Here is a 22,550-nt window from a genome sequence, read left to right on the forward strand (position 1 = left end):
GAAAATAATGTCAGAGGAAGCATTAGACAAAAGTTTCACTATCTACACAGTTCTGATCCATCCATCCGGCCACAAGAAAACAGTAATAACATGAGACTTCAAAAAAAAAACCTCTCTGCACATGATTCTCGCAATGCTGCTATGCATTTTAAAGCTTTGTGAGAAAGTACAACAAATATTGAATGACAGTATTTTCAAAGGAGAGCGAGTGAGGGCAAGCTTGACCACATTCTAACCTGTCACTGACTATAACCACTGCACTGCTGGGAGGGCATCAGCTTTCCAGCCATCTGCAGGATCTAATAAACTACACAAGTTTCCTTTGCAAAAGAATGAGCTGTACTTAGTTTATCGTAGGGCACAACTTCTGAACTATTTTGAGTAGGTGGAAAACAGCCTCCCCTCTTTCAGCATCCCTAGACAGCTGTAGAACAACTTGTACTGGCAAACTCTGAGGAATAGCTCTGTTTCAGCTGTAGCTCTAACAAAGCTAAATGGGGAAAAAAAGAAAGAAGTGCCGGGTAGAAAACAGCCGGCACAGGCAGCAGAAGGAAAATGAATTAGTAATAGGCCTTTGTGGTTTCTCTCCAGACTACTGCTAGGCAGGGAGAGGCAGGACAACACACAAGCCCACTACCACGATAAAAAATAATGTGAAAATGTCCTAGCAAGCAGCATGGGTTTCTGATATGATGTTTTACACAAGACAGTACTAAAGGATGCATACAGAACCCCCTAAGCTCTCCTCATTGCTTATACCCCATCATTAACAGCAACGTTCCTCTTTTTAGCCTCTCTCACTCCCAGGTTTTCAGGTTCTCTAGATAGTTATAATCTACTCAAAAAAGCTATTTCATCTGCTGTTTCTGGTCCACAGTGCAGTAATGGCTTGGGTAATGAACTTCCTTTAATGCCTCAGTGCTTTTTATAAATAATCCTAATTACTAGAAAGGCCTCCTTTCCAAAGCATGCTTTGTTGAAGCTATTATCAATACTCCCATTCAAGGTTTGGTAGCAAAAGTAGCTTCATTTTCAGTGCTGAAAGCAAATCTTTATTCCCCCTGCAATGCAGTTTCAAAGTAAATGTACGTTAACATCTTGGAAAATTTAATTATTTACAATACTGAATGCTTGAATAGTCATGAGTTTCCTCTTCCTTCTCCAAGGTTCTAGTTCAACTCAAATAGGAAAGTTATCCTTAAGTAGACCAGAAAATAAAGTCTGAGGTCTGTCTTTAATAGATAGAATCACACCTTATCTCTTGAAATCTCTATTTGTGTGAGCAAATATCACAGCAGAACAGGAATACATCTGCAAAAGAACCCAATAGGTTTTGAGGATGTGACATTCACACCAAAAGCATTTAAGCTCAGACGTGTGGGTGTCAATACTGGGAGGACGATGCTGTGGATTGTATCTATTCTGGTTTTAAAGATGAAATACCAACCATTCGAGGATATCACTTGCATTCCTGGAATATTTTCATTACAGAGCAACTCAATTTGTGCTCTCCAAGAGTACTCCATTAAATATACATATATATCTATATCTATATATCTATATATCCATGTGTTACCAATTCACTTCCAAAAGCATGCCTCATGCAAACCTATGTTTGAGAACATGTTAAACTTCTCTGAGCTACAACACTCATATTCATGTTATAGATATGCATCAAGGAAATCGCCAAGGAAGTAAACTCATAAATCAATTGCCTGTAGTTCTTCTCTCAAGCAACATAATGCAATTTGTAATGTTAATGGCCAAGAAGATATACAAAACCCCTATCGCTTCCTTTACACACATTTTGGTTATAGATCAGCACACAATTGCAGATTTACTGAGAATGAACACACTTGAAAATAGTTTGGCTCATGCCTGACTGAGCTATAACTTTATCAAAAAGGGTTTCTTGTGTTCCTGCAGCTCTGTAACCTGCTAAGGCTGCCCACACCAGCTATGCTCCATTTTACAGCCCCCTAACCACTGCAACAAAATGCAAATACTGCAAAGATGAATACCAATTCAATTTTCTGCATTTCACTTTTTTCCACCAACTCTTCTGATTCCCTATCTTCCCTTACTGTACAAGCAGAGGCTTACTCAGCCAGCTATTAGTTCACAGAAAGCTTGTAGAAATTTCACCACTGGTTTGACTGAAATTCCAATGGGAATTGGAAGTATGAAGGAAAAAATTGGATGACTGAAAGAGCCTTGTTTCTTTGGGAAATCAGAATAGAATAAAATCAAAGAGGCAGAAATTTTGTATTCACACATTCTAGGTATAACAGATTACAGATAAATAATTACCATCAATAGGAAAACAAAGCTCAGGTCTTCCTTTTAATTATGAACAAGAACTTGTAAATGTCATCAGCATCTCACTGATGCAGTAACAGATGAAATTTCAAAATAGCAGATAGGAGAAGAAAGTTGTAGAGAAATCAATAGGTAAACTTGAAAATCTGACAAGTGGGGAAATCACTGTAAGAAACACAAAGTATTAAGCTGGTAAAGAAACTGAAAGGTGAGGAAGGGAGAAGAAAAAAAAAATGCCCTGAATGAGGGAAGAAAATATTTAAATGCAAGTCTAAGAGAGAGTAAAGAAAAATAATGTTAAGCACATGAAAAGGTACTAAAAAGAGCAGCCTGACAGACAAGGGCTACACAAACTGAATGGCTGAATACACTGGGTCAGGCAAGACCAAGAAAACACAGAACATGAAATAATGCTAAATCAACATTGCGAGGGATTTGCCAACAGACACAAAGGCGACTACAAGTGCAAGTGGCAAAGCATAACTAATAAGCTTCCACACACAAATGGGACTTTAACTATTGATAGAGAATACAGTTTGCTTGTCAAAAGTTATCGCTGTTTCCTGATACACTTCAGCTGCTAAAACTTTCATCTTGAGTGAGAAACAGGTGGAGCTTTTAGGTTATGAGAAAGTCACAAACAGTGACTAGAACTTCCTATTTCAACACCTTCCTTAAATAAAATATTTAAGATAATGGGAAAGTCGTTCAGAACTATTCCTCAATATTACCATTAGTCTTATCAATATATCAACTTCACCAAAAAATTAACTTCTCATAGGGTAAGCTCTCTATGCAATTTATCTTCCAAGCACTTGCATTGATTCAAACCATAAGCACCCAGTCCTTGGTAAATAGGGTTTATTTCACTACAGATATATACATTCACGAGTATAGTAACTTCTACAGCTTTCAGTAGTCCTCAGGGACAAAATGTAACATCATCTTTGCATAAGACATTATGGGTCTATGTTAATGTTACTTCATAGGCAGTAAGAGGATTCCGGAGATATACAGTAACAGGAAACAAAACCACAGATGCTGCAAGAACATATTCAAGATCTACATGCAGGATGATGAAAATATTTGATAAAAATGACATATTAAGCATTTACAGCTCAAGAAGTCCAAGGTCTAGGGTCCCATTAATTACTTAAATAAACTGCTGAACATCTTCCCATGTGGTCAGTGACAATTCAGAGCAATACTTTCAAATGTTCCAAACCAGCCACCCTCTTTAACATATTTCACACACTGAGTCACACAGGAGAGATACTCAGAAAAACCATATACTCACACAGCTAACCACAGGTGACAGAAGAGACAGAACTAACCATCCTTGATAGACTTTGGCAATTTCCACTGGTTCCTCCGCATTTATTTTCAGAATAAATTCCTCTCAATGTTCTGACAACACATAATTAATTACATTTATTGACACTGAGGTTGGAACATTAGTCAAGTGTTGTCACATTAAATATTGCACAAGAGTGCCATGAGGCTTTTTTTGGTACTATGAAATCTGAAGATGTCCAGAAGAGATGTTTTTAAACCCACCCTTGTGTAGAGTTGTTTAAGCAGTTTTTCAGAGGAGTCAGCTGGCAGCTCAGTGTCTGCTACTAGCACACCACCACCTCCCAGCCCATGTACTCCCTCCAAAATTTGTATGCATTCACTTGATCAGGCTTTCAAATTGTACTTTGCTAACAACAGAATATGCTTCCTGAAGGTTGGTAAACATGCTTCATCACCAGCAGCCACGCTTTAGATCTTGCACTAGGAATCATCCATGTTTTAACAGGTGGCTGCGTAGTGAGTGTCAAGCAAAGAAACACTCCCTTGCATAACACCCTTTTTGCATTTTCATATAAGCACAAACCAAGAAGCACATACTGCTAGAGAACAGAATGATTTTGCTGCATATCAGATTTTTCAAATTTCTTTATCAAGTATGATTTAAATATCTCATCTTTTTCCTCTTCCCTTTTGCTTATATGCCATTGGAATTTCAAACTCCAAATCCAAGTAAAGAATAAACCACCAAATACTTGGTACTTGGCATAGGTTTATAGAAGCAGCAATTCTCATTATTTAGCTTTTATTATGCACTAGAGGCAAAACTTAAGTAGAAAAAAAAAATCTCATTCTTCCCTGAAGGTCAGCCATTTCTGAGGCAACTTTCAACAGTCAGATAGGAACACTTTCATCACTTTAGAATAATAAATTTAGTGGGGCAAAAAAAAAAATCAATAAATGTATTTTTGACAAACATACACAACATATATTGCATATGTGTATATAGAGATTAAAGAAAAAAGCCCATACAGGACTTCTTGCAAAATCTGCTTTACAAAAATACAGAAGAAAACCATCTTTCAGACTGCATGATAATGAAAAAAAGTCGTATATTGGCATTTTTCCCCATTAAAGTCAACATTTCAATCTTTTTAGAAGATAGGGAGAAGAAAGGATTTTGAAGGACAAAGCAGGAACTACAAATAACCCAGATTTCACATTAGCAGTGGGTGAAAGATAAATGGCTAAGAAGTTTTATGAGCAAAACTGAAGTGACATTGTAAACACTGCAAGCAAATGAACATCAGGAAGATCAAAAATGCAAGCAAGCAAGACTTAAAGAAATGTCAGCAAAACCACTAGCAAAAACCTCCCCACACTTCAGCCAATTCCAAGGAAGTCATTTTTAAAGAACAACAGCAGAGAGTTTTTCCCTTTCAAAAAGAGAAAGGCACCAAGACATCCCACAATTTTTATTCAAGAGCCTTGACAAGAATTAATTTTTAAAATTAGTGTTGCATAACTACAAAAAAATAGTCATTCACTGAATTAAATAGATTTTAAACAAAAATATATTCACTAACATTTTCTATTCTTCCTCCTTTGCTGAAGTTTTTTTTTATTGCAATATGACAAGAAAGTTTCAGAAGCTCAGGTTTGGAAAGAATATTAAATTAAATACCTGTTGTGCAATTTTTGCAAGAAAAGTAAATAAATGGGACCAGCTAAAACAGAGTAAAACAAAAACTAGCCCAAAAAAGAATGAATTGAGGCAAGGAAAAAATGTAGCAACCCCTAGTTTTCAACAAAACACCTTATCTTGTGTACTGTTTATAACAAAAAAAGAATTCAAAGAAAATAAAATTAATAAATTTTGCAAGAAGATAAGATTGATTACAAATTCCAGTGACACAAACAATACATTCATGTCCACTTGACCTAAGCTTCCAATTAAAGCAGGAGGGGAAAATGAGCTTGTCCAGTATTGTTAAAAGCTAAATTCTCAAGAGGTTTTAAGCCAATATATAAAATGCAATTACAAGGACACACCACAGCTCAAGTAACATATATATGCAAAATAATATAAACATATAAATGCAATTCTTGTGGATCACAAAAGCCCCACAATTCTGACCATATTTTTCACAAGTCAGGTTGCAACCCTTATGTGTATTCTGCCTGGAAAGTCGGATTCTAGATGCATCAAACTGGACAGTACAGAACAACAAAAGAAATTTAAAAAAGAAAGAAAAATTACCACAGCTCCCTTGTAGCCAAGTGTTGGATTTCGCTGGGGTACATAGTGAACACCTCCTATCATACAGAAAGGATTTTGAAAGCCAGACCTACATCCCCAGACTGGTATTTGCACTGCAGTAAGTCCCACACAGGGATTAGGAGTCCTTGGTCTCTCTGATAGCAAGGACAAAGACCTGTCTTGTGCCCGGCAACCAAGCCATGCAAAAAGAGAGAAGAATGAGTGGATGGACCGGACACACAAAGAAACAAACCTCAGGAAGTACTGCCAACAAGAGAGAGAGTCTCATTTCCTTTTTGTCCTGTAGTCATCATAGCAAAGCAGAGTTTTCTGAAGAGATCTGAGAATGGTGAGGCTTTGCTGAGATTAAAGGGAGATTTCTCAACTGCTCTAGGAAGGAACAAGGCAGAAAGCAAAAAGATGCTTTTCACAGAGTCTGTCTACAGGCAAACCTACCGTGGGCAGAACGTGGCCCCGGGGGAGGTAGGAAGTAAACCCTGCTGGAGGGGGAGGATGGGGACAGGGAATGTAAAGAAAAGATGACGTTTCAGTGGGGTAACAGGAGGGGAGCAAAGGATGGGCAAGGGGAACATGGTCAGACCAGTGTGTACAGGACAACACAGAACTTCAGAGAGCTCTCAGCACAGCAAGGCCAGAGAAAAATCCTTTTACACTAAATCGAGATTAGAAAGGGGGGAGGTGTGTTTGCCTGTTAAAACATTTATGCTACATGACAGGATGAAAATGGCTATACTTCACAGAAAGTATGTCAAAACTCTGCAAGACTCACACTCGGGGATTTTTTTCCCTTTTTTTTTTTTTTTTTTGGATATTCTCACATTCAGAATTTGGAAAGAGAGGCTGATACCATGGCTAGGGAAGACTGGGAATGGAGACGAAAATTACTTTAAGAACATGAAATTTGATTTATTAGCTTAATGCAGGCTTATACAATATAGGAATTACATGCAAGAGTATGTCACTGCTAAAATAATACAAATTTACTGGGTTTTTTCTTAAAGAAAAAAACCTCTGTTACTATCCACATTTAATCACTATGACTATTAAGGAGTGAGAAAAAATTCTGAATCTCTGCCAATACCAACATTTTCCTTTACTACAGAAATGTGCCTTAAATGGAAGTAACACAAAGAAAAATAAGGGGGTTTTTGTCAGTCATGCCAGATGACTGTCAATAAAAAAATGCTCAGAATTTGTAAACAGCTTCTAAAATATTTTTCCTTCTAAATTTCAAAGAATAGATGTCTCAGAGGTGTATCTACAGAAGTGTTGTTTTTATTTTAAAAAGGCTTCTTTTTGCATTTATCATTAAGAATTTTAAAGCACAAAAGGTCCTCTTCCTGAATTTTAATGTATCCAACAGGTTAAAGAATCCTAGAGAAATCCTTCATGTTATGCAAAGTACTGTCCTTGAAAATTTTTGTTGTTTCTACCCTTGATCCCACAACATTAGGATTTCTTTTAATTAACTGAGAACTGTAAGGCAAGCTCTGAAAAAACAAAAAAAAAAAAAAAGAAGAAGAAGTCACTTTAATTACAGCAACTGTCAACAGCACAGCAAGAATTTTAAAGAAATCTCAATAAATATGCAAAGAGGCATCTAAGAGATTTATGAACATGCCCAAATACCCAACTCCCACAGCCCTTAATGAAACACTCCTGGGTACTCCTGTAGGTGTTTGAACACCTTCTACAAAGCAGACTCGGGGTATGGCTGAGCATAATTCACACCTGTAGTCCCCATCAACGTCAGCATGGTGTGGTGGGCTTTTGGCACCTCCAGAAAAGCCCACACATTTAAGTCACTTCTGATTATCTCCATCTGGGCACATTTATTCCTGTACAAAATTATCTCATCTCTGTTTATAGTTTAAACCTCAAGCTTAGACCTCGGGCTCACACATGGAGACAGGAATACTAACAGCAATTTATAAAAGAGTAGGAGTGAGGCTGGAATTTTTCAGCACCATCTTTTTTTTCTTCTCCCTCCCTGCACCCTTAATGTGTTAAAGAGGGAGGGAAATAAAAAAAAATGCTTTAGGATTTGGAATATTATACTTGCTACATTTGGAAATATAAATCACAGCTGTAACAAGAATTCATGAGAACAAGAAAATTTTGAGATTGAAAACTGTTACTGGAAGTTATCTTTTCAGCTACTCTGAGATTTGCTTAAACATGGAAAAAATTGAGACTCATATTTTAAGCTTTCCATATTCCCAATTTTCCTCATGACAAGAAATCAAAGTTTACAGCTCTGCTTTTTATATTGTATCAGTTTAGCACCTGGATTTAAGGTATTTTTATAGTAATGCATTTTATATTTTTATATGTTATGAATATAAATACCTTCATAATAGATACTATGTATTAATAAAAACAATATACAGTATATTATATAGCAAAATAGACTAACATCATGAATGAAGAAGAATCTGAAGAGAAAGGAAAGATAGATATAGAGATATATAGATATATATGTGAAGTCATTTTCCAGCACTTGGCTTTTGAGAGGGTGGTCAAAATCTGTTTAATTGTGGTATTCAGGAAAAAACTTTATCAGTTCAAGGACTATCTATTCCCATAAAAATTGTATATATTTAGTAAACTCTTTTTGGCATCATCTTCAGAACATTCATATTAACAGATGGAATAAAAATGTGGCTCATAGGCAGGACAGACTGACCTTCCAGGCCAGGACTCATTTAACCCATGGACAGATGGGACAGCAGAGTTTAGGAATACTGCACATTTCTGTGTCCAGTTAGTTCAGGAAGAGTTTGTCTGGGTCAGTCACTCAAACCTGAAGACCTAACAGTGTTAGAACTTCCTCAGGTCCTGCAGATTCTTAATAAATTCAATAAATACAGATATCATAGCCAGGACCTTTGCACCAAAATGCTGGGCCCCCTGCAAGGGAATTTATTATTGTTCCTGGAGTTCACATTGCTGAGAAACGTGGCCTTCTTGAACACAGGACAAGCCTGGTAAGGACCCTGCAGAGGCTGCAGCAGGCAGGGACTGCTGCTGTGCTTCCTTAAGACTCATCAGCATTGCACAGCTGACAGCACAGTGACAGCCCACAGGGACCTAGCACAGGCTGCAGTCAAGGTAAGGAGAAAAAGATGAGAAGACAAACCTTGGAAATCCTTTTATCCTTTGCAAACTGAAGTAGATTTAGTTAACAGTGGAAGCAGGTGAATGGGTTTTCACTGACAGGGTTGTCAAGCACTGGCACAGGCTGCCCAGGGCAGTGGGGGAGCCGCCATTCCTCAGGGATGGAGAAGTCACATGGATATGGCTCTAAGGGACATGGTTTAGAGGTGAACTTGTCAGTTACAAAAAAAATCATCATGGCTCGCAGCACTTTAAGAGGGCATAATTTCTATCACTCAGAAATCCTTCTCAATGATGTTACTCAAAGTGCATTCATTTCCCATACTGAGAAAATGAAAACTACTCTAAAATCACCTCTACTCATGCATTTTTGTTTCTTTTTTTTTTGTTAAATAGTGAAAGTAGCAGATAGTTTCACTTAGGAAAATAAAACATAATACACTGAGTGGTTACAGTGACAATGCTTGAGAAGAAGCTACTCACTGAATGCACTCGAGTGTCTTTATAAAAAGATCATTAACAAAGTACTCCTTTGAAGAGGTAAAAGAAAAAGTTGGACCCAAATTCAGCATTTCTCTCTTTACATTTCTGTTTTCAGCATTGTGCCTGATCTCTCCATCATCCTTAACCCCTGCTGCAGTGCCTGGCAATGACCCATTGTTACAGCCTTGCAAAGTGACTGAGCAACTTTTTCAATTTCTGTTTTTGAAAAATAAGATTGGGAAAAAAACCCAAAACCTACTTTCAACATCTTCAAAAATCATTCATTTGACTGGACATGGACAGGTTGTTTCTCATGACAAAAAGTGTCCTTGTTTTCCAACACCTGTTAAGTGGTAGTTTGTATAAATTCAAGACTACTTTTGACAGTGTAAGATTTCATATCCAGCTTTTAAAATGGCAGTTGACCTCCCCTTGCCCCTCCTAAGTATTTAATTGCCTTAGTCTACTGACACACTGAGCCACCCTCACACAAATCTCACCCAGCACACATTCGATACTTCTACTTTGATATTTACTATTAAAATATAAGAAGGCCTTTTATCTGTATTCTGGTTTTCTATTCAGATCACATGTTTTTCTCCACTGATGTAAAGTTTTTATTTGGTTTTGCAAGAGATTAATAATTTTTTAATTAAGGCCATCACACAGTTCAAGTAATTCAAATAAAGACTACAAGGTTTGTGATAGTACTCACTGACACAGACATGTATCTGGAATACAAAAGAAACACATAGAGAAAATTTATCTTTAAATATTATCTTAAAGCAGCTCGCCTTTTCATGGAGCACCATCAAGAGGAGTCTGTCCCTGTTTTCTTTACACCCTCCAATCTGATGTTTATAAAAATTAATAAGATCTCCCCAAAGCTTCTCTTCTCCGTGCTGGACAGTCCCAGCTCTCTCAGCCTCTCCTCCCATACCAGATGCTCCAGTCCCTTAACAGGCATAGCTTCTCCAGTCAAGAGTTAAGTAGGTACGGCAACTTATTTTGACAGAGTTGAAAACCACTCAAACCTGAATATTTCAAACCAGACACACCACCCAAAGTGGCACACATTCACATGGGAATTCAAGAAGTATCCATAAACGCTGTAGAAGCAATTCAGTTAATATTCCTGTTAACATGGCATCATCTGTGAAAAACTAAATACTATTCTTCACATAGATATGGTACCTGAAATACAGAACATAAAATGCTAAGCGTAGAATGAGGGGTTAAGGACAATTTACAGTTTCAACTGTGTTGTTAACTGTGAAGGTGTTTTAAATAAAACAAGGTATTTTAATGCATCTCACACTTACTTGAGGAATTGTACTATTACTACCATAAGCCTACATTTGCCCATCTTGATCTGCTGTAAGTGAAATATTTTCAACACAGTTGTAAATACCAAAGAAGAGCATCCACATTAGTTTATACGTAAAACTCAGAGCTAGTAACAACAACAGCAGTAAAAGTCAACCAAATGAGAACATACACATTGGAGACACAGTCCAAGGTACCAAGCTGGCACATTGTATAGGCTCTTAAAGGCTTTCTAAAACTTCAAAGAATAAATTAATACGTTTCACACTTCAAATATCTATTCCAAGCATCTTACTTGATTTATGCACAGTTGGCTTTTACAAACAACCCATATAGATAAAGAATATTGGAGCCAATGCTACAATTCTTGCAACCATTTACTAGAAAAAAAACCATTAAAATCTTGCAAAACCTTTTCTTTTCCTCCAAGCAATAAGCATTCCGTCATCATCACAATTTCTAACATGCAAGTAAATGTATTTTGGCACAAACCTTGGCTGCCTTTATCTGAGTAAATGATACAAGTCTTTTGAAAATGCTTTGAAAGAACTGGATCTCCAGTATGAAAGAAAGGATAGCTATAGACTCAACAGCTTTCCATAATTACAGCATTTTATCAATTAAATTTTATGCAGGTTACAATCAAGCCCATTCTGTTTCCCAGACAGTCCCAGAATACATTGCAAAATATCACTAAGCAAGTGTGTGAAAAGCCTCTGCTTTCATCCTAAGTGATTAAAGACAAGCTTGGTCAATTCTCATATTTAAGTTATGGCAACACCAGAATACAGTTCACCGAATTTCATGTCCCTTTCTAAAGATCTTCCCACTGGCTCTTTTCAGTAGTACCTTCCTCCAGGTACCTTCATCCTCAGAAAAGGATTCTGGTTTTTCTGAGTCACCTTATGAGTAAGACTTCAAAGTTCTGCTTTAAAATGCCTGCTTACCAAGTATCCATGTACATATGCACTCGTCAGGAATTTGCTGAAAGTGAATAAAACTTGACTAGCACCTCTTAAATCAGATACAAGTCTGCCCTAGTGTAATGAATGTGCTCAATCCCATGCATACACATACAAATTAAGTCAAAACCATTCCCACAAACAGCCTCCTTTTGATACCACAAAATCTGAGTTGTGTGATTAAAAATAAAATAAATTAATTATCCAAACAACTTGAGTATCTAGGCAGCATTGTCTCTTCCATGTGACTGCTGCCAGGTAACTAAATAGCAGAAAGCTGAAGCTCTGTGTGATTTATACAATATTCAGATCAGCTGCATACAAATTATTAAGTTTACCAAATCTCTACAATTTCAGCTTTTTCAGATTTAAAAAACACAAGTCAATTAAGTTCTGCAGATATTTGATATTATTTATTTCTATATTGTGGGAGTAAAAAAACCAAAAAAACCCCAATAAATGATATAGAGGAACTGGAGAGGAAGTAGGAGGGAAAAGGAAGAAAAGGAAGCAGATGTGGACAGTTGTTAAGACAGTTCTGAAGGGACAAAAGAGGCACATAAGGCCTCAGTGGGAGATAATGCTCCCTCTACCCCAACAGCTGTTTGAGAACAGCAGCTGAATCGGTTTCTTCCCTAAACACACCCTCAATAACTCTCAAGAGTTGCTGTAGAAGGCAGCACAGGGAAAAATGCCCTGCAAAATTTGTCTTGATTTGTGTGGGAGAGCTCCTGGGACCTGGCTGCTGTCTTTCACTGCTAACAGTGAAACCAGAGCTGCACCTTTTCTGCCTTCAGAAGACAGGAGCATGACTCTAACTGGGTTCTAGGATGCAGGGATGTCATAGCAGGCATGACATCTCCCATGTGAATGTGACATCCTCCTACTCCCCTCCCTTTCACTTCAGCTCTCTTTCCATTGAGATGAAGACCTCACCAAGCCACTAGGGGAATTCTTTGTGCAATGGGAATGGAAGAGGTTTCAGTACACAGAGTATGCATTGTAGCAGCTCTTTTGAGGCAGTAAAACTTGGGGCAGGGGGACCCACAGACGTTTACATCAAGCTCAGTCCAATATGTGTCCTTTCACTGAAATGGGCAAAGCCTATTAATATTAGCATGCCAAGCCAGCAACAAAACCCACACAGTTTAATCAGCATTGTCAAAACAACATGGCATTACTCATACACTTCACACTTTTAGTACAAATTCTCATTTCTCTACCTCCGTATGGCTTCCTTTCCCATCGTAAAGGGCATAGAAAAAGGGAACAAAACAGCTACAGGAGGTAAAATCCTCCATATAACATTCCAACATTCAAGCTACAATGGCCTTTATTTTTCTGCTTCCTTACACTTTTCACAAAGTTGAATAAAATTCACAAAGGCAACCTCATATATAAGGCTGGCAAAGCATTATGGTCTCAATCTGCAGGAACAGGTGACAAAATGCTTACCTTCCAAACAGACACACACAGCAGATGGCAACCCCTCCCTAAGTGTGGGATTGAAGAACAAGGCTCTCTCTGCAATACTAGAAGCACATGAAAGGTACGGCTAACAAGGAGAAAAACATCTGGAAGAGAGTGTTTGTATATGGAGCACAGTTGTTGAATAAGCAAACGGAAGTGTGAATTTGCATTTGTTAGTTTAGCTATAGTCTGGCTGCTTTGCAAACAGCTACAAGGCAACATAAGGAAAATCCAGACTGAAAGGCTCAGAAGATTTTTGGGGCAATGTGTACACAATGCTTTCCCATAACTCTTTTAGAGCATGTGCAAAACTAAGCTTCAATGGAAGATTTTATTTTTGTTTAAATACTAAAGAAAACTAGCATTTTTTTAAACTTGTGCACACAGAAAATCATCATGTAGCAGAAAGCCACAGCACAAGACAGTGTGAAATAAGCAATACATTGCTTTTTCTGTACAATTTCCAGTTGTCATTCTAAAGTACAACAGGAAGAATTTAAAGACCTGCCAGTTTTCAGATGAAAATCCTATACCTAAACAGGATTAGCTGGTAACCTAAAAATATCAGTCAGTAATCTCCAAAAGTCATAAGCTTGTGCACCCCACAAGTCCTATACCAATCACTAACTAAAAGAAATTAGGTCAGAATCCAAATCAGATCACACTAGAGTAGTATCAATCTTCTTATTTCAGAGCTGTGACATTTTAAATCTTTCACACAATTTCAACATAAATTATTAAAAACAGAGGAGATCTGCCTCTGAACAGAGACTAAAAGTGACATTCTAGTCTAATGTGACAGTTTAAAAAAATACACATTATAAAGTTTATCTTCAGTCACTTATACATCTCTAAATGCACCCCATTAAGCAAACAAAAAAAAAAGCTATCTGACAGGCTGCTTTAGTTTGCTTAGAATGGTCTGGGATCAGGTGACAGCTCTTCTGCCACTGCAGTGGACTACTATCCCTGTACATTCCCACATCTTATTTTCTATATGTAAAAAATAATAAACAGTATATAATATATGACAATTTTTGAAGTTTATTGATGTAAAGCCACACAATAAAATCACTTTCTGTCCTACAGCATGGTTTCCTTTTCACAATGACAACAGTCTTCTAAGATGCAGACTCCAGGATCCACGTAAAATTTGACCATATTACAATAATTTGCATCTGGAAGTCATTAGCTGCACTATTAAAGAAGTGGCCACTTCAGCTCACATTGTTAAGCTCCACATCTTGACTGACTGCCATTTGGGCAAAACCACAAATATCCAATGAAAGCATGTCACTGGTACTGTGTTCCCAGAAGCGGCATCACTGACTTACTGACTATTATCACAATTTTTAATGGCTTTTAACCTTGGTGCAGTTCACTGACTGACACTGCTGACAAGGAGAGGCAAGGAGTAGCTATGACCAGAAAATAAGTTTCATCTACAACTTTTAGATAGAGGCTCTTTCCATAATGAGAAGCAGTGTGGTACTCAAGTCCTATGACATTTTCAACTCTAAAATTCACGCCTTATCTACAAACTTGTCACCAAAGCCAAACCAACTGGGTAGCTAATGTCAGCAAGGCACTTTAATGCTCTTATTTTGACTAATTTTATGGTGACATTTATGAGCTGTAATAAGCTATATGAATCAGTGTCATAAACCCACATAACGAACTAGAGGGCAAAGTAAGTGGTTTGCCTGCTAATTAAACAATAGTTTAAATTCTTGCCATGTAGAATAAACCTCTTATTAAATATCATCTTTTTTGACTTCTTATATAACAAGTTTCTGTCTATCCCTGGCTGAGTTACAATGACAATCACAGGTCTACAGCAATTCCTTTGGGAAGGGACATTTATCAACTGCAGTTTGAGAAAAAATAGAAAATGTCATGTGAAAAGCCAAGAAAAGTTTTCACTCCTCACACAGAACCACCCAAAAAAGCTCCAAAAAACCCCACATCCAAAAAACACTAAAAACAACCCCAACAACCAAACACTGCCCAATGATTTAACCAGTAGCTGCTGCTTCATCCTTGCTAGTAGACAAAATCTCCACTTCCTCATGTGCTCTGAGCGCATCAGAAAGTAAAGTCAGCATAATCTGGCACGTGAACAGTGCTCTGTAGGCACAGACATTTGTATCACAATAACAGTTGTGCAAATGGCATCGAACAAGCAGGGGGTTCGTTTGTTTGTTTGACTTTGTTCTTGTTTTCTCTCCCTTGGATCAGTTTATTTGCTGTGGACCATCTCTGCTAATTTTAGCTGCAGTTCTCAGTCATTTTCAGCCAAATCCAAATACTTCTCAGGAACCCATACTCACAGGCATGTAACATCACACTGCTTAACTCTGACAAAGCAAGTTTGCATATTCTTGCTACAGGCAAAGTAGAGAAATCTGAGTTCTCCTCATACCACAGTCTAGCAGTGATGCATAAAAAACAATCAAACCCTGCAGTGAAGAAACCTTAACTTCATGCTCTCTTGTGATAGGATCTTACAGCTATGAGAGCATAAAGCAAAAGCAAAACCAGCCAACACAAATTCAGTTTGAATGCAAGGCCCAGCAGAAGAGCTATGTGACCCAACTTACACAGCCTGTCACGAAAAACAGGCATGAAAGGCCTTTTTTTCTACCAAAGTGAGCTGACAAAAAGGTTTGCTAGGACAGTAAATTTTCTTGCTGCCACAGCTGTCATAGACCACTCCTGCTTGGCTTGTCACTTGTCTTCAAAAACCAGAAGTTCCACAAAAGAAGGTAAACTTGTATCTTTTCCTCTTCTCTCCCCATCTCCCCTAGAGCTACAAATTAATTTAAAAAGCTTAAGCAACTATAAAAGCCATCAACAAGAGGCAGAGAGGAGTACAATTAAATAAAGCCAGTAATGTAAAACCCAAACTGCAGGCAGACAATTGAACACAGTGTCCCTGGGTTTGAACACAGTATCCCTGGGTTGATTTCAATATAAAGAAGGTTGAAAGAGCATTGTGTTCCAATCTAAGCCTTAAGAGTAAATTTCTTTACACTCATATCAAAATAATAATTTTCTAATGCAGGAAAGAAAGCAGTTCAAAGCCCCAGCTGAAATATGACTGACACAGTAACCACCTAACCTTGTTCTCTGTTGAAAGCTTGATGGACGACTTTGTTAATGTTTATAATGTTACAAAGAATTAGGCCTCCATTAATTGCTTACTTCCTCATTTTGAAATGGGTACCAAAACTGATGTTTCTTTTCAAGGAAAGAAGAAACTTCTGAAGTATCTTGTCAGCTCTACCCAAATGAGGACTACAGAGCTCTTCAGTTCTAGAACATCCTACAGCTACTACTTATCCTTGAAGAAAGTACTGCCAGTGACACAGTACTGGAACTAGAACAACTCTAACATTTCTCTGTAGTTATACCATGTTTGTTATGAATCAAAACCATTTTACTAATGTTAATGTCAGAATTATCTTCTGACACAAAATCCACAGTATTTTGTTTCAACAACTGTAAAGAATTAATTCACTCTCACCAGCCTAACACTTTTCTTATCAACAATATTTAAACAAAACAGTACTACTTATACAAAGCACAGACAGCCCTTAATAAGATGTCAAATGAATCAACTTATAAAGACCAGGTTATCAAGTATGTGCCAATATACTGTGGACACCTCATCCTGAAAATGTATTAATGGCTGCACGCCAGTCCTACTTCAAAGAAAGCTGCCATGCAAGTCATAACTAAGTCCTCCTCCTGATCACAAACATGCAAATTCCTTAACTCTTGGAAACATGTATTCAGAATTTAAAGGGGAGGGTGGGCAGATAAGAAGAAAAAAAAAACCAAAAAACTCCCAACAAGCCCATATGTGACTCATTTTCTGCTAAGGGCAAAAAATGCCACTGGGCATTCTCCAAAGGGCTGCAATGACTCTGAACATTTTAGAGGATGATGTTCTGGGCATATTCAGCAAAAATCCACTAAGAACTCAGAAGTCAGAGAGCTTCCACAACAATGATAATAGCTCCTTTGAAAAACAATTATCAGAGCAACTATGGAGGAAAAAGTGCATATACATAAGCAAATAGGAGTGAAGAGAAGAAAATATTTGGCAGAATATCTTTAGATCCAAATTGGGAAATACATTTCCTTAATTTTCCTCATTTCTCTCAAGCTGTTAGTAACCTGTAGCATATTTTGCATCTTTATAGTATTGCTCTTAAATTAACTAGGATTTACATCAAATGTTATAAGTACATATTCTACTATTAGATAACTTATTCCAAAACAAAGTTAGCGGGTAGTGAATATTAGTGGGTATTTTTGCTATCACTGTTACTAAAATCTGGGAGAAAAAAATAGCCAAACAAACCGAAGAAGAAAGGCTTTTTTGTAACCATAATAAACAATAGTGAGGTTTTGTCTCCATACTTCTTTGAAGGTCTCATAATGGGCCATAACGACGGAATTGTTATCACCTAGGTTAAAATCTGATGAATTGTAAATAAAGATCACAACTGCGTATATTTGAGCTAAAGTACTTATGCTGGAAAAAGTATACATCCACCATCTGGTGCACAGTAATTACAGAAATTAAAACCACATTTCTGTGGCCTGCCTTTAACAATTTTTACTGATACAGTAATACTTGATCTTCTTAGGGAGCATAATCTAAACTCATGCTGGTAAATGATCATAAGACTATCCAGCGCATGGCATAAGCAGTTCATTAAGCTGGAATCTTTAAAAACACTTGCTCCCCAGAACTAACGGAAAGAGTTCCTGTAGGTTCACGTCACGCCATTCAATTTAATCCACAGTCAAGGCAAGTTAATTTCACACCTGCTGAGCGATATTGTGATGGATGGCACCACAGCAGGTCATTAATTTTGTTTCCTTTTGATTAATTTCACACCATACACTGGACAGTCTTTTGAGCTACAATGTCTAAGCGCAGCGCTTAATGCCTGCAAAGGGCTAAATCAAGTTTTGACTGCTTGCCAAAAGGCAAAGAACCCAGATGTGGTACAAGTGAAAGGGAGCTTCACCAGACTGGGCACTGAACTCTGACCTGGCTACAGGTATAGCAGGACACTCTCACCCAGCTGTATATTTTAAGTGTGTTGTTCTCGAGCATAACCATAAAGCAAAAATTCCGGATATACCTTACTTACAGTTGAGGAGGTAAAGTTAGCTTTATTTGCCACAGAAACCCTCCCACCATTTACTTCCTGATGATATACCTAACAAGGTATAAAGATTTACTAAAACTACTATATTTCCTGATTTCAAATTAAAAAAAAAAGAAAAAAAAAAGATCAAGATTACACAGGAGAAAAGAAGAGGAAGGAAAAGCTAACATTGAAAGATGACAACAGCAGCCACTGTTGCCACCAGAGCAGAAAAGGAAGCTGTGGGTTGTTTTGTCACTCTGTAGTCAGTGAAGACATCTGGGGCCCTTGGAGGCCTCTGGACCCACAGGAGAGGGTCCAGGCACAGCAGACAGCTGAGCTGAGCCAACAGCTCACGCTGAGGAACAGCCTAATCTCACCCCACTTATCCTACTGCTCCAAGGCACGCAGTCTCACACCCCCCTTTGCGCTGCACATGCCAGATCAACAGATCCCTTGATGAGCTGATTCACATCATGAAAACAAAAGAAGCCTTTTTCTTACATTAGCTTTCTGCTTGTTTCACAAACCAAGCTGTCTAACAGATGGGTCAGGTGCTATCAGAGCTGGTGAAAATGAAAAGGAGAAATTGTATCTTTTGGTAGCAAAGAGATGTTTAGCTTAGCCCTTCTCCCCTTTTTAGGGAGTGATTCAAAGCAGCAGCCCCAAAAGCCTCATCCTCTCTATTGACTATGGAATTAGAGCTTCCTAAACTCAAATTAAGATGTGCTTTCATCCCTTCTTTTCCCTTTCTCCATGCACCCCAATATTCTACAGCACAACCAATATCAGGGAACCATTACTGCTTGTAACTCATTCAAAGCTTTCTCTTTTTTGTTCTTAATTCAAAATAGTGCTTTACAACATAGTATGAGCAAATTTTTAGTCCCTTTCTGATCATGAAGAATAATTTAGAAAACAGAAAAGTGCTCATGCACTCATGCAGCCATGTAAGAGAAACTATTGCAGTGAAGTCAAAATAGAGGAGAGAGTGACAGGGAAAATGGTTTTGTAATTTGACAAACGGAAATGAAATGGGACGTGATTCAGTATGCATGGCTTAAATCTCAGTGTGACAGGCACAAGTGAGGAAGACAAGAGCTATTCTGAATCCATCTGTGCCAGCAGACTTCTACTTCTCCAACCAGAAGTCATTGCCCCTGCACATCTGCCCATGAAATTAACCTCCGTGTCCCCTAGACATTACTGCAAAGTAAGTAGGGCGATAATTAATTTGCTATTTCAGCTACAAATCTGGTCTTGCTATTTTGATTAGCATAGTTCAAGATGCATAGACTGGCCCTTCCATCAAGATTGCAGGAATCTCTCCTACAATCATCCTGTTGTCTTCTTCTGGTTTAGCACACTGACATAATGACTTACTATCAAGTACTTGATCAAAGGCTCCGCACAAAGCTTGAATAAATGCTGATTTGATGTGCTATAATGGTTACCTGTTTATTTGCCAACATGTAATTTTCAGCCTGAACTGAAAAATTTTACTGTCAACTCCTATAAAGAATCTAAACATGGGAAGAACAAGAGGCTGGATTAATAGGACTTTAACGCTGTCTGCGTTACTAATTGTTGTCTTCCCTGATGGGTGAGATGTTCAGTATTTTGCCAGGAGAGAAAAGGAGGCGAATGGGACTTCATGGCTTCTCAGTCTCCAGATAGGTGTTTATTAATTCTTATCTAAGGAGTACAAGCCACTGGCGTGGCCTAGACATAGCACAGAGCAGGGAATGCAGCAAGAAGACAACTTATCAAGATCTCACAGCCTTTTTAAAGGTAAATTACCCAGTGAAACTTAAAACGCAAGATATTTTCACTTTTTTACCAATGTCCAACAAGTTCCTAAATCCTCTAGACAGGAACTGTGGAATTCTTTATCCAATCATCCCAAACCACTATTGCTGCAAAATATGGAGTTAGTGAAGAAGGAGGAAGAAGCTTTTAACTACAACTTCTCCATTTTGAGGTTTTCTACTTTTATCTATTTACTATGCGAATAGACCTAAAAACTCTAAATTTTTCACCCTGTGATAATCTCACATAGTATTCTATCACCTAATTCACACCATTGTAGATTCAAATTCTTCCCAGAGGCTAGGCAAATTTTCCCATGGACAAAGGCCAAAACCAGTACTGTCCAGGGGGGTAAAACCCCTTCAAAACAGGCAGAGAAATATTCTCTGCATTCTGGGTTCCCACAGGACTTAGCTACTGAATGGGAATTCAAAGCAAATTATCATCAGAAGCTGCAAGCTGGATTTTGTGGATGCAACTCCCATTGTTGGTAACCAATTACGACAATTCTGACAGTCAGGAGTACCAAAGGAAGAGCTACAGCTTCAACATGATTTGCAGCAGTTGTTCTTGCTCATCACCATCACATGGTTCCCATTATGAATGGGAAAGTGAACATTTTGGTCCTTTCCCCAGTTACCCAAAACACAGTATAAAAATTTTTTTTTGAGAGAACTAGGTTTTTAAAGTTTACATTTTTGGATGTCTAGAGAACACCTAGGTGTACTTCCCTTTGTATGTCTCAGTTCTAAGGGGCTGCTGAAGAAGCCATTCACTTTCTATCCAAGATTTCTTTTTAGCTGAAAAAAACCCAAACAATAAAACCTTCCCCACCCCATTCCAAAAAAACCCCCACAACCCAAAACAAAACAACACCCCAAAAACCCCAAACTGAACACCAACCAAAATCCCTAACTAAGCCACACAGGCCACACTTCTCAAACAACCAACTTCTTATTCTTCCCTGAAAATGGTGGTACTTTCAAAAAAGAGAAACTTAATCTGTTTGTATATCATTTGAAATTAGGAAACAAGAGAAGCCAAACTCTCAAGCCAGGTCTTAAATTAGTTTTTTTCCATCTCACGCAACTAGTAAATAATTAAGGTGAAATTTCCCATAAGTGCATAGATTAATGCTTACCAAATCTCTTTAATTATTACAGCAATTTGTGAACTTAAAACCTAAGTGCAATAAAGAATGAATTTGAAACTGCTATATGTTTGCATATATTCATTATGCACATCACCATATGTCAGGCAGAATCTCTGAAGGTGAATCTCAAACAAGTGATTACCACTGAAACAACATGATGGAGAATAAAGTAGACAAGTGATATTTTTAGCTTTATTCTATCTTTGTCCCTAGAGGAAAGCATTCCCTCTAGTGTGGGAAGGGAAGGGGAGGAAAAAAGAAAAGCCTAGAAAATTAAAACATGTTTTTCCCCAATACTAATGACCCACTTTAAACAGTCTTATGTAACTCAAAAATGAGATTATATTTGCGTTGTCATGGATTTAATCTTATATTTTTCAGTCTGAAGCATATCAGAAGGTTATTTACCTCACCTGCCTACCACAGTTTTCTGAACTTCCTCAGTTTAAGAAATCCAGTCCCTCTCCAACTTTTCAAATCAATTAAATAAAAAAAGGAGCAAGCCTGGTGAGGTAATTTTGCACTTGTCTGAACTGTGCAAGGTCTATACAATCTGAAGCTACGTAATTATGTTAAATACCTTCTACCTTCTTCTTAAATTTTCAGCAGTCCTGGAATTCCCCAACGTGTGCTCTTCAGTGTGTTCTCAAGCATGCACATTGAGCTTTCCCCCTGCAGTGCTGGGAACACAAGCCAGTTCTTAGAACACATGGTTTAAACTGAAGTACTGTCATTAAATGAAATGGTCTTCCAAAAACAAGCAGAAACTGGTCCACTTTGGTAACTGTTCTCTAAAATGTCACATAAAACTTAGCATTCACAAATCTCTTTGCCACTCATAGTTGGATGGATGGAAGAGAAAAAAAAAATGTTCCTTCTAGCAGAAAATCTTGCTGTGTAGCAAATAAAAGCTCCTTCACACATTAGATGGACATTAACACAAATTGAAAAAACCACATAGGTACAATAAAATGTCCATATATTTGTCAAACATTATCTGAATAACAGGGATAAGATCTACAAGGCAGTTAAGTCAAACTTCCAAGGTCCACTCGAAAACATTAGGTTCCTATTTGTTAGTTCTCCTGTGTTTCAACAATACAAACACATTATAAACAATAGAAATGTATACAATATAAATGTAAACATCACGGCTTCCTTCCTTCTTC

The 22,550-nt window shown here is 37.7% G+C and overlaps 1 protein-coding gene across 2 annotated transcripts in view; it reads right to left on the bottom strand.

The window, feature by feature from the left end:
* MGAT5 (mannosyl (alpha-1,6-)-glycoprotein beta-1,6-N-acetyl-glucosaminyltransferase) overlaps positions 1 to 22,086 on the bottom strand; it is a 104,438-nt gene extending 82,352 nt beyond the window's left edge. The window contains exon 1 of one of the 2 annotated variants that reach the window (XM_017740148.1): positions 21,969 to 22,086. The gene's annotated coding sequence lies outside the window, so the exon portion shown is untranslated. Of the gene's footprint in view, positions 1 to 21,961 lie in introns of both variants that reach the window. The other variant, XM_008638217.2, reaches the window with a different exon arrangement.
* Between the last annotated feature and the right edge of the window lie 464 nt (positions 22,087 to 22,550).

Source organism: Corvus brachyrhynchos, unplaced genomic scaffold, assembly GCF_000691975.1.
Source record: "Corvus brachyrhynchos isolate BGI_N302 unplaced genomic scaffold, ASM69197v1 scaffold126, whole genome shotgun sequence".
NCBI lineage: Eukaryota > Metazoa > Chordata > Aves > Passeriformes > Corvidae > Corvus > Corvus brachyrhynchos.